A 14,082-nucleotide genomic window follows, 5' to 3' on the forward strand; every position below is an offset into this window, starting at 1 on the left:
ATACCGCACTTCACACGAGGAACTCAAAATAAGGTTGGAGTTGTTACAGACTAGGTCTTTGTTGACTGACAATCCTGTCAGAAGTCAGGACAATGTTTTTTATTTTTTGGGACGTGGTGGCAAGGAGTTTGATATTGGATACAAGAGCATGTGCGATGACTTTGATGCATTAGAAGGATGTGCCAATAAATCTGAACGTATTGCTCAAATATTTCGTTGCAATCAAAAGGATGTTGATTCACTTATTACTCAACATCCACGTTTGGAAACCATATCTCTACCACTGCTAGAGCAAAAAGTAAACTTGTTGTTGTCCTACAATTTACATTTGTCTCTGATCACAAAAAATCCAATGCCATTATACCGCACTTCAAATGAGGAACTTAGCAGGAGGTTGGAGCTGTTACAGGCTAGGTCCTTGTTGACTGACAATCCTGTCAGAAGTCAGTACAAAGTTTTTAATTATTTGGGATGTAATGGAAAGAAATTTGATATTGGATACAAGAATATGTGTGATGAGCTTGACGCATTAGAAGGATGTGCCAATAAATCTGACCGTATTGCTCAAATATTTCGTTGCAATCAAAAGGATGTTAATTCAATTATTACTCAACATCCAGATTTAGGAACCATGTCTATACCAGTGCTGGAGCACAAAGTGAATTTGCTGTTATCATACAATTTACCTTTAGCTCTGATCACTGAAAATGTAAGGCCATTGCTCAAAACTTCACACGATGAACTTAGCAGGAGGTTGGAGCTGTTACAGGCTAGGTCCATGTTGACTGACAATCCAGTCAGAAGTCAGGACAAAGTGTTTTATTATTTGGAATGTAGTGGCAAGAAATTTGATATTGGATACAAGAACATGTGTGATGAGCTTGATGCATTAGAAGGATATGCCAATAAATCTGAACGTATTGCTCAAATATTTCGTTGCAATCAAAAGGATGTTGATTCACTTATTACTCAACATCCACGTTTGGAAACCATATCTCTACCACTGCTAGAGCAAAAAGTAAACTTGTTGTTGTCCTACAATTTACCTTTGTCTCTGATCACAAAAAATGTAAGGCCATTGCTCTACATTTCACACGAGGAACTTAACAGGAGGTTGGAGCTGTTACAGGCTAGGTCATTGTTAACTGACAATCCTGTCAGAAGTCAGGAAAAAGTTTTTAATTATTTGGGATGTAATGGCAAGAAATTTTATGTTGGATACAAGAACATGTGTGACGATCTTTATGCATTAGAAGGATGTGCCAATAAATCTGAACGTATTGCTCAAATATTTCGTTGCAATCAAAAGGATGTTGATTCACTTATTACTCAACATCCACGTTTGGAAACCATATCTCTACCACTGCTAGAGCAAAAAGTAAACTTGTTGTTGTCCTACAATTTACCTTTGTCTCTGATCACAAAAAATGTAAGGCCATTGCTCCACATTTCACACGAGGAACTTAACAGGAGGTTGGAGCTGTTACAGGCTAGGTCATTGTTGACTGACAATCCTGTCAGAAGTCAGGAAAAAGTTTTTAATTATTTGGGATGTAATGGCAAGAAATTTTATGTTGGATACAAGAACATGTGTGACGATCTTTATGCATTAGAAGGATGTGCCAATAAATCTGAACGTATTGCTCAAATATTTCGTTGCAATCAAAAGGATGTTGATTCACTTATTACTCAACATCCACGTTTGGAAACCATATCTCTACCACTGCTAGAGCAAAAAGTAAACTTGTTGTTGTCCTACAATTTACCTTTGTCTCTGATCACTAAAAATCCAGTGCCATTATACCGCACTTCACACGAGGAACTCAAAATAAGGTTGGAGTTGTTACAGACTAGGTCTTTGTTGACTGACAATCCTGTCAGAAGTCAGGACAATGTTTTTTATTTTTTGGGACGTGGTGGCAAGGAGTTTGATATTGGATACAAGAGCATGTGCGATGACTTTGATGCATTAGAAGGATGTGCCAATAAATCTGAACGTATTGCTCAAATATTTCGTTGCAATCAAAAGGATGTTGACTCACTTATTACTCAACATCCACGTTTGGAAACCATATCTCTACCACTGCTAGAGCAAAAAGTAAACTTGTTGTTGTCCTACAATTTACCTTTGTCTCTGATCACAAAAAATGTAAGACCATTTCTCAAGACTTCACCCGAGGAACTTAGCAGGCGGTTGGAGTTGTTACAGGCCAGGTCCTTGTTGACTGACGAGGACAAAGTTTTGTATTATTTGGAATGTAGTGGCAAGAAATTTGATATTGGATACAAGAACATGTGTGATGAGCTTGATGCATTAGAAGGATGCACTTGTCCATCTGAGTATCTCCAAATGAGACTTGAATGTGACAAAATAACAGCTGATTATCTATCATCTAGTCTATATCTGCGTAACATCAAAACAAATAAACTGAAATGTTCTTTAGACTTTTTTCTTAACGAAGCAAAACTAAATTCAGATTATGTAATTGTGCATAGAAAACTGTTTAAATATTCTGTGCCTAGATTAAAACAGAGATGGGATTTCAGGCAGGCTGCAGGTATACCGGTCGATAACTACTTAAAGCTGTGTGAGAAAAATGGAACTTACAAGAGATTGAATGCAGAACTTGTTGCTTTAGAAGGCTGCCGAACAAAAAGTGAATATTTACAACAGAGACTAAAATGTTCTAAAGAAACAGCTGATAAATTGCTCTCACCTACTAAGCTAAAGGGCACCAGTATCACCAAGATAAAATCTGTTTTAGATGTCTTGTTGTCGGAGATCAAATTACATCCAGAATATATGTTAAAACACTCGAGTCTATTTAAACTTTCTGTTCCAAAGTTGCGTCAACGTTGTAAAACACCCGACTAGCTCCTTGGTTTGTTTTCACAATTTTCCATTACGTCCGCAATGGAATAGGATGTCTACTCACATCATAATTTTGTTTGTATTAGGTTTTTGTTTATATGTATTTTAGTTTCGTGTAGCCTATCCATTTAGTCACAACTTGTTAATGTTGTGGTTAACATTTTGTTACAAGTATGTTGCTGTAAATTGGTACTTGAATACAGAATGTAAAAATTGTACCCACTAGCAGTTTATCTATGTAAAGATTATGCTTTGCCTTATGTTAGATAATGCGACGTGTTTGCTATAGTAGATCATTCCTGTAAAAGTTGGGGAAACATGATGAAGATGTTATGCCATGTCAGTAGGCTAACAATGATTGGAGGCTCCATACTGCTGTCTCCACAAAAAATATGAGTGCGTGCAGATTGGTGTCTTGCAAGATGATTGGTGTCTTGTAAGCAGATTGGTGGTGTCTTGTCAGTAAATTGATGTCTTGTCCGCAAATTGATGTCTTGTCAGCAAATTGATGTCTTGTCAAAAGATTGGTGTCTTGTTAACACGCTGTTGGCTTGTAAGCAATTTCGTTGTGTCTTGTCAGCAAATTGATGTCTTGTTAACAGGCTGGTGCCTTGTTAGCAGATTAATGTCTTTCCCATTGGTCGGTGTCAGACTAACAAAGATAATTTTTTTTGTTAACATTTTGTTGACTTTGGTTCTTTTAAAATTCTTACATTAAAGTATGTTTCAAAAACTGTCATTTGCTTGTGTTTATTGTGATCCATTGTGTCAATTACAATCATGTTCGAATGTTGGGTGGGTACGTTTATTTCAATCTCACAATTTACTACAGTCATCATGGAAGATAGACTGTCCAACATATCTTATGTTAACTAGGTCTAAATCAGGTTTTAGAGACAGATATAATTCACCTGTCTATCTAGTAGTTAAAAGTATTGTGTAGTCAGCATAATGTCCATTTTTCTTGACTTTTACCCAAATTAATTCAGGTACTCTTCAGAGCTGGACAGACTCAGTGAAGGCCCAAACATTCAATTCCTGGAATCCGAGCTTAAGAATTACACGTTAGCATTGTTGAGTTTTGCACTTTATAATCCCACTCCTTTCTTCTTCTTCGTTCTTAATTTAAGAGTTGGTATTGAGTCGCACCACTCCTTCCAAATACTTTAAACATCATTCAAACATCTGAATAACTTGAAACAATGTTACTCTGCTTGTCACTTTTTCTAAAAAAGACTTTACCAATATTAAATACTTTTTATAATACAACCAAGCTATAAGTGATACAGTACACTTACTTAGTTAGCTAAATACAAGTTCTCTTCCAAAATAATGATGTTGTCGTAGGTAACACTATTGTCTCGCGTATCGTGATTAGCAATGCTGCAGTGTAAGATGACGAAGAATGGATAAGTCACACATCTTTTTAATAAAAACCAAGTGATTACTACATACAAGCAGGGTTTCTTTCAAATATTTTTTTCTCTAGGTCAGGGGTAGGCTATTGAAACTTTCTTAAGGGAGTGGGGAGAACAAAGGTTTAGTTACAAAGGTTTAGTAACCTACACACCAAAGTTACAACTTCTATATAAATATATTTTTAATTATTTCCTTGCATTGGGAGGGAGTGTGTACAAGTAACCTACACACCAAAGTATTTAAGTGTTAATGATATTAGACAACAAATTCTACTGTCTGTGTCAATGTTTAGTTCTGTAATTCCTGCAAATGATTTTGACAACAAATTCTACAGACAGACTGATATATATATATATATATATATATATATATATATATATATATATATATATATATATATATGGTGCCCTGTCAAAACGGCCCGGGACAAATCGGCCCCGTCAAAACGGCCCCGTTAATACGACCCCGTCAAATCGACTCCCGACAAACCGACCCCGTCAAAATAGCCCCGTCAAAAGGGCCCCGACTTATTGGCTCCCGTCAAATGGGCTCCCGTCATATTGACTTGCGACATATAGGCTCCCGACAAATGGGCTCCCGATATTTAGGCTCCCGACAAATGGACTCCCGACATATTAACCCCTGACAAATAGGCTCAGGACATATTGGCTCCCGACAAAGCGGCTCCCGACATATTGGCTCCCGACATAAGGGCTCAAGACAAATGGGCTCCCGGCAAATGGGCTCACGACATTTTGGCTACCGACAAATGGGCTCCCGACATATTGGCTCCCGGCAATTGGGCTCCCGACATATTGGCTTTTGACAAAATGACTCCCGACATATTGGCTCCAGAAAAATGAATGATATGACCACTATTGGCATAAAAGTAACCATTGTGTCCTACCTCCAATACCACCATAACCTCTTTTTAATGCCCGAATGAAATTATTTTTTCATGAACCAACATTAATTCACAAACAAATCGAGCCCTTAACAGCTGAATTCCACCAATTCTAAAGTTTTGATAATGTTTAATTTACAACAGAAAAGATCTGTTGCTTAAAAGCGAGCACAGAAGTGTAAATGTATGATTTTGGTCTACATGATGTTAACATGATAACAGGATTTTGTTTTGATAACCTACAAGCACAGTGGCGTAGCGAGGTTGGGTGTCACCCGGTGCGGCACTTAATGGTGTCACCCCCCCCCCCCCCCCAGAGGCGTTGCGACCCTTTCCGGGGACAAACTTTCAAGTTTTCGATTTGCACCCCTCCCCCAAACTTTCGATTTGCACCCCCACCCCCTCAACTTTTTCTCTATATATTTTGCTATTTTTTGCCTTGGTGTCACCCCCCTAAATGGTGTCACCCGGTGCGGTCCGCACCCCCCCCCCCCGCCCCCCCCCCCCCCCCCCACCCCTCGCTACGCCCCTGTACAAGCATATTGCAGTTAGGAAGGTATAGCGTGGACCCTTCTCCCCACACAATGAGTTGGAACAGCCTATAACCGACTCAATTATGGATGTCATAGATAGATGACCCTTAAATTAAAACATACTATATTTTATAATAGATAAACTAATATAAAATAAGGCCTGCCGAACAAGAGATGCATACGTTGTATTACATAAGAGTGTTGGATAAGCTAACTCTAAAGAATATTGATGAAGGGGTCCCACTGGCAGATGTCATATTCAATGAGACCGCTTTGCCGGGAGACTTAGTCTCTACAGAAACGGTATTGTCAGTGCAGTGGCGTAGCTAGGATTTTTGGGCCCCTATGCAAAAATTATCAGTGGGCCCCTTCGTCAGCCGTTAGGCCAGTGGCGTCGCTAGGTCGGGTCTCACCCGGTGCGGCACTTCGTATTGTCACCCCCTCCCAGGAAACAAAGTATATATATATATATATATATATATATATATATATATATATATATATATATATATATATATATATATATATATATATATATATATATATATATATATATGTGTGTGTGTGTGTGTGTGTGTGTGTGTGTGTGTGTCGGCCTACATAGGCCTAAAATTTATATATATGCCACATACTGGTACACGTACGTGTTTAAGCTTTAATCACTGCTGACTTAATAGTAACGATGTTTATCTACAGTCTGTTTATAATACAATTGGATGTAGCATTGTTTTCTTTATAGTTTACGTTTACGTCGTGGTGTCACACCCCCCCCCCCCCCTCTTGATATAATTTTTTTTTTGTACTTAGAAGACTATTTAACTTTAACTAATGGATCTGGAAAATGGCATTTCATTCTATAAATTTTACAATTTTTTGCCTTTGGTGTCACCCCCCCCCCCCCCTAAATGGTGTCACCCGTTGCGGTCCGCACCCCCCGCCTCGCCTTCGCTACGCCTCTGCGTTAGGCTACAGAGGAGTTAAACGAAGAGATCAACTTCTACTTACGATGGATATTTTTTAATATATAAATATTCTGAAGGCAACATTTTGTATTTTATATGTCCTGATTTTGTATTTATACTATATTATTATGCTTGCCTACTACTGCTAAAAAGTTTATTTATAGGCTGATTCTCTCAATGTCTTGCACAACAAAGAAATATAGCCTGTAGTGTTATTATAACGATCGGGCTCTGTTTGACCCACAAATACAAACACTGAATCCCACTGCCGAAACGGTGGGGGGGGGGGCTTTTTGGAACTTTTAACCTTTTTCTTTTTTTAAATTATTTATATGTAACAAATATTAAAATTCCATTGTAAAAGTTTTAATTTTTTATGAGGGAAAAGGGCCCCTATGTGCCTTGGGCCCCCATGCCTTGCTTACGCTAGCTTTACGGTAGCTACGCCACTGTGTCAGTGGTCCTTATGTCTGGAGCCAAATTGACAGGAGCCTTTTTGTCGGGAGCCAAAATGACGCTAGCCTATTTGTCGGGAGTCGTAATGACGGGGGCCGTTTTGTGGAGAAACTAAATGGCGGGAGCCTATTTGTCGGGAGTCGTAATGACGGGGGCCGTTTTGTGGAAAAAACTAAATGACGGGAGACTATATGTCGGGAGCCAAAATGACGGGAGCCTATTTGTCAGGAGCCTTATTGACTGGAGCCCTTTTGTCGGGAGCCTATATAACGGGAGCCTATTTGTCGGTAGCCTAAATGACGGGAGCCTATTTGTCGGGAGCCTATATGACGGGGTCCATATGTCGCTGGCCCTTTTGACGGGGCCGATTTGACGGGGTCGTTTTGACGGGGTCGTTTTGTCGGGGTCGTTTTGACGGGGCCGTTTCGTCATTGGCCGAATTGACGCCGCACGATATATATATATATATATATATATATATATATATATATATATATATATATATATATATATATATATATATATATATATATATATATATATATATATATATATATATATATATATATATATATATATATATATATATATATATATATATATATATATACGTATAGTGAGCTTAGTAATTTGAAACAATGTCAACAAAATTCAGACAAATAAAATTTGGTGTAGCTACATTTTTTGTTTCCGAAATTCAAAAGAGACACATTGGCTTCGTTTGGAGACTAGTGCAAACCGTCTTAGTTCTTACAGAAAAACATTATACGGCCTTCAGCCTAGTTGTGTAGACCTACAGACATATGAAATAGTCATGCAGTTTTAAACACGTTGGGATCCTACAGATTATTTACCTGGTGATACGGAATTTACATTTGTTGGGAAAAGTTTAAATAAAATACTTTTGATCTCAGAAAGTTAGTTTGAAGCATACATACATGTTCTTCGGATGATTATCTTTCACAAAAAAACTTTTAAAAAAAATTAAATTGAAAATTTGTTTTTCAATTAATTATTAAATTATTACAGGAAATAAAAAATGTTTTCATAAAAAACATTTTAATAACAAGCTTTTATGTACTAATGCACTAAAAAGTAGAAAATAAATTATAGACTACTATTTAATAACTACTACTATTTTAATAAATATAAAGAAAAGCGTGGGTCGCATTAGTATCTATTGGATACCTTTACTAATGTTTAGGAAGAGATCCACGCTTGTCTTTATAGTTATTTAAATAGTAGTCTATAATTTATTTTCTACTTTTTGGTGCATTAGTACATTAAAGCTTGTTATTAAAACGTTTTTATGAAAAAAAAATTTTTAGTATTTTACATGTTTTTATTTACAATAGAGTTTCATGACTAAAATCCATTGCGCGCCTATTGAACGTGAAGACGGGCTATTTAACTTGATGACGCGTGTGGTGTGGTTGGATAGAAATGCCTACTAATTTGGTCAAAATTTTAAATAATTAATAAAAAATTAATTAGGCGTCCAATTAAGTCAAATTTAATTTCAGATTGCATTGTCTTGTCCCACGTGCCAACTGTGAACCGAATCTGTCAGTTAGAAGTGTCCGAATATTCGCTCGAGCGTTTCGATCTAGACAGACTGACGACAGACAGAGGAAGTAAGTTAAATAAAAGCTTATAAAAAAACAAAAAAAAAATCGTGTAAAAATAAAACTCCCAGAAAATCGATATCAGTTAAAAGGTTCCAATAGGAAGCCGGAAACTAATGAGCCGGTTGGGCGTGTTCACTCGGTCGTTACTGGCACTAACAGAATGTGACATGACGCTCTAGACTTGTTCATTCGTTTGTTACTGGCACTAACAGTATATAGATGTATCAGATTATAGAAACTGGATACAATGATTTAACTTCAGGTGTAAAGATATAGATTTTTCTGACTCATGTTGGCGTGCGGAGTGCGGAAAACACACGGATTCAAACAAGAAACCTGATTTGGGGAGGTAAATGCGCTCTACTACACATCCACATCTTCTCGTTAGGGCTGGTAAGTAGGTCACCAACCGGTTCTACGGATCAATAAAACCTGCATGAGCCATAGAACTGGTTGGTGACCTACTTACCAGCCCTATTTTAAAACTCATGCCGTACGAATAGCTAAAATTAGCTTATAAACTGTAAAAATGTTATGTCTGTTTGATGGAGTGTTAATTAAAATTGATAAAAAGTGAACTCATAAAAAACGAAACAAAAAACCCCGTAGTATGAAAAACTTTTAAGTCAAGAGATTATAAGAATGTGACCACCTGTTTGATTTATCAGTCAATCAAAACATTGCATGGAACAAAGTAAACAAAGCGGTCTTTGTGAAAGTGACTTTATCTACGTCACTACATGATTGAATGACTTCACTGCGATATATCAACCGATCTTTTTAAATCTAATTAAAGAATAATCCAGTAGAAATTGAAACCGCGTCCCGAGCTAAATAATGATACCTGTACATTTCTAAGATCTTTTTTTTTGACGTAGATATATTGGCGTGACAGTTTTAATGACTTTGTGTCAGTCTATAACTCCTATCGAGTTGAGTGGTTTTTTTGTTGTGTTTGTATGGACGTCAGTGTACGATAATGTAAACACTACAAAACGTGCGGGTTGAAGGTCACTGTACAAGAATGTCAACACTGCAAAACATGGGCTGAGTGTCATTGTAAAATAATGTAAACATTTTTTTAAAAAAGGGTTGGTTAAACGTTAAAAAAAATGGATATGTAAACTGAACAATGTAGTAGTTTAAAGGTTAGTAGAAACATTGCACAGGCGCTGTGAGAAGTGTATTGTGACTGTGTGTGGTAACTATGTGTGGCAACTATGTGGTAACTGTGTGTGGTAACTGTATAGTGATTGTGTGTGGTAACTGTGTGTGGTAACTGTATAGTGATTGTGTGTGGTAACTGTGTGTGGTAACTGTGTGTGGCAACTATGTGTGGTGACTGTGTGTGGTGACTGTGTGTGGTAACTGTGTGTGGCAACTATGTGTGGTAACTGTGTGTGGTGACTATGTGTGGTAACTGTGTGTGGTGACTGTGTGTGGTGATTGTATGTGGTGACTGTGTGTGGTGACTGTGTGTCGTGATTGTGTGTGGTGAACGTGTGTGGTGAACATATGTGGTGACTGTGTGTGGTGACTGTGTGTCGTGATTGTGTGTGGTGATTGTATGTGGTGACTGTGTGTGGTGACTGTGTGCGGTGATTTTGTGTGGTGATTGTGTGTGGTAACTGTGTGTGGTAACTGTGTGTGGTAACTGTATAGTGATTGTGTGTGGTGACTGTGTGTGGTGATTGTGTGTGGTGATTGTGCGAGGTGACTGTGTGGTGACTGTGTGTGGTGACTGTGTGTGGTGATTGTGTTTATTGTGTGTGGTGAATGTGTGTTGTGATTGTATGTGGTGACTGTGTGTGGTGATTGTGTGTGGTGATTGTGTGTGGTGATTGTGTGTGGTGATTGTGTGTGTGGTGATTGTGTGTGGTGGCTGTGTGTGGTAATTGTGTGTGGTGATTGTGTGTGGTGATTGTGTGGTGACTGTGTGTGGTGACTGTGTGTGGTGATTGTATGTGGTGATTGTGTGTGGTGACTGTGTGTGGTGATTGTGTGTGGTGACTGTGTGTGGTGATTGTGTGTGGTGATTGTATGTGGTGATTGTGTGTGGTGATTGTATGTGGTGATTGTGTGTGGTGACTGTGTGTGGTGACTGTGTGTGGTGATTGTGTGTGGTGACTGTGTGTGATGACTGTGTGTGGTGACTGTGTGTGGTGACTGTGTGGTGACTGTGTGTTTATTGTGTGCGGTGATTGTGTGTGGTGATTGTGTGTGGTGACTGTGTGTGGTGACTGTGTGTGGTGATTGTGTGTGGGGATTGTGTGTGGTCATTGTGTGTGGTGACTGTGTGTGGTGATTGTGTGTGGTGACTGTGTTTATTGTGTGTGGTGACTGTGTGTGGTGATTGTGTGTGGTAATTGCATGTGTGGTGATTGTGTGTGGTGACTGTGTGTGGTGATTGTGTGTGGGGATTGTGTGTGGTGATTGTGTGTGGTGACTGTGTGTGGTGATTGTGTGTGGTGACTGTGTTTATTGTGTGTGGTGACTGTGTGTGGTGATTGTGTGTGGTAATTGCATGTGTGGTGATTTTGTGTGGTGACTGTGTGTGGTGATTGTGTGTGGGGATTGTGTGTGGTGATTGTGTGTGGTGATTGTGTGTGGTGACTGTGTGTGGTGATTGTGTGTGGTGATTGCGTGTGTGGTGATTGTGTGTGGTGATTGCGTGTGTGGTGATTGTGTGTGGTGACTGTGTGTGGTGACTGTGTGTGGTGACTGTGTTTATTGTGTGTGGTGATTGTGTGTGGTGATTGTGTGTGGTGATTGTGTGTGGTGATTGTGTGTGGTGATTGTGTGTGGTGATTGTGTGTGGTGATTGTGTGTGGTGACTGTGTGTGGTAACTGTGTGTGGCAACTATGTGTGGTAACTGTATAGTGATTGTGTGTGGTGACTGTGTGTGGTGAACGTGTGTGGTGATTGTGCGAGGTGACTGTGTGGTGACTGTGTGTGGTGACTGTGTGTGGTGATTGTGTTTATTGAGTGTGGTGAATGTGTGTGGTGATTGTATGTGGTGATTGTGTGTGGTGACTATGTGTGGTGATTGTATGTGGTGATTGTGTGAGGTAATTGTGTGTGGTGATTGTGTGTGGTAACTGTGTGTGGTGACTGTGTGTGGTAACTGTGTGTGGTGATTGTGTGTGGTGACTGTGTGGAGATTGTGTGTGGTGACTGTGTGGTGACTGTGTGGAGATTGTGTGTGGTGACTGTGTGGTGATTGTGTGTGGTGACTGTGTGGTGACTGTGGTGACTGTGTGGTGACCGTGTGGTGACTGTGTGGTGATTGTGTGTGGTGACTGTGTGGTGACTGTGTGGTGACTGTGGTGACTGTGTGGTGACCGTGTGGTGACTGTGTGGTGATTGTGTGTGGTGACTGTGTGGAGACTGTGTGTGGTGACTGTGTGGAGATTGTGTGTGGTGACTGTGTGGTGACTGTGTGGTGACTGTGTGGTGACCGTGTGGTGATTGTGTGTGGTGACTGTGTGGTGATTGTGTGTGGTGATTGTGGGGTGACTGTCTGGTGATTGTGGGGTGACCGTTCAGTGTATGATATCTGGCGTATGTTGTCTGTGTTTGATGTATGATTTCTGTTTGGTGTATAATGTCTGTTTGGTGCGGGAAGACCGTGATTTGGTGTGTGATGTTCATACAGCCGAGTTTAGACAAAGAATTAAAATGTCTCTTACCTTCTGCCTGTCTTCTTCTACCAGAACATCAACACCCGGTCACTGAATTCTAACTCGATACAATATTAGGTCACTGCATTCTAATAACTTGATACAACATCAGGTCACTGTATTCTAACTCGATACAACATTAGGTCACTGTATTCTAACTCGATACAACATCAGGACACTGTATTCTAATAACTTGATACAACATCAGGTCACTGTATTCTAACTCGATACAACATTAGCTCACTGTATTCTAATAACTTGATACAACATCCAGTTACTGTATTCTAATAGCTCGATATAACATCAGGTAAATGTATTCTAATAACTCGATACAACATCAGGACACTGTATTCTAATAACTTGATACAACATCAGGTCACTGTATTCTAACTCGATACAATATCAGGTCACTGTATTCTAACTCGATACAACATTAGGTCACTGTATTCTAATAACTTGATACACCATCCAGTTACTGTATTCTAATAGCTCGATATAACATCAGGTAAATGTATTCTAATAACTCGATACAACATCAGGACACTGTATTCTAATAACTTGATACAACATCAGGTCACTGTATTCTAACTCGATACAACATCAGGTCACTGTATTCTAACTCGATACAACATTAGCTCACTGTATTCTAATAACTTGATACAACATCCAGTTACTGTATTCTAATAGCTCGATATAACATCAGGTAAATGTATTCTAATAACTCGATACAACATTAGGTCACTGTATTCTAATAAGTTGATACAACATTCGGTTACTGTATTCTAACTCGATACAACATCAGGTCACTGTATTCTAACTTGATACAACATTAGGTCACTGTATTCTAACTTGATACAACATTAGGTCACTGTATTCTAATAACTTGATACAACATTAGGTCAATGTATTCTAATAACTCGATAAAACATTAAGTCACTAAATGCCACTTGATACAACACTAACTCACTGAAATCCAACAACTTAAAACAACATAAGGTCACTGCATTCTAACTTGGTACGTCATAAACTCACTGAAATCCAAGAAGTATAGAAAACATAAGGTCACTTAAGACACTACACATCCCTATAGAAGTCCATCTACTTCGATGTGATCTGTGTGTAAGTCAAAATGTAAATAACGTGTTATAGGATTGTTCTTCTTGTGTTCAATTCAAAGTGTGTATTGCAAATAACGTAAAGATTGTTCTCCCTTGTGTGTAGTTTTGATGTGTCAACCAAGTATTGTTTGTGACAGGGTAGCGAGTGTGAATGTGAGCGAGTGAGTTCGTGTTCTGTGTCCCACACCTCCCCTCACCCCCAGACCTCGGGTGTTACCTGTTGATATCCGAGTTCATACCAACATGAACACGAACTCAGTCGCTTACCTGTGATACTGGGTCTAGGATAGTGTACCCCCGGGTCCCTACCCCCCCCCCCCCTCCACACACATGAATTACCCATTGTAATTACCTCACTGTAAATGACCCCCAAAGTAGCTACTCATGTTTGTTATCAATTATATAAGAAACCGGCTTTCTAAAACAGTATTTGGCATTCTAATTATAGAATGCTTGAATTCAAGTTGAATTAGATCACAGAGTACGGAATGAGGACTGTAACAGAACCA

The sequence above is a fragment of the Physella acuta genome, unplaced genomic scaffold (genome assembly GCF_028476545.2).
Source record: "Physella acuta isolate Inbredline_101_S28 unplaced genomic scaffold, ASM2847654v3 ptg000114l, whole genome shotgun sequence".
Classification (NCBI taxonomy): Eukaryota; Metazoa; Mollusca; class Gastropoda; family Physidae; genus Physella; species Physella acuta.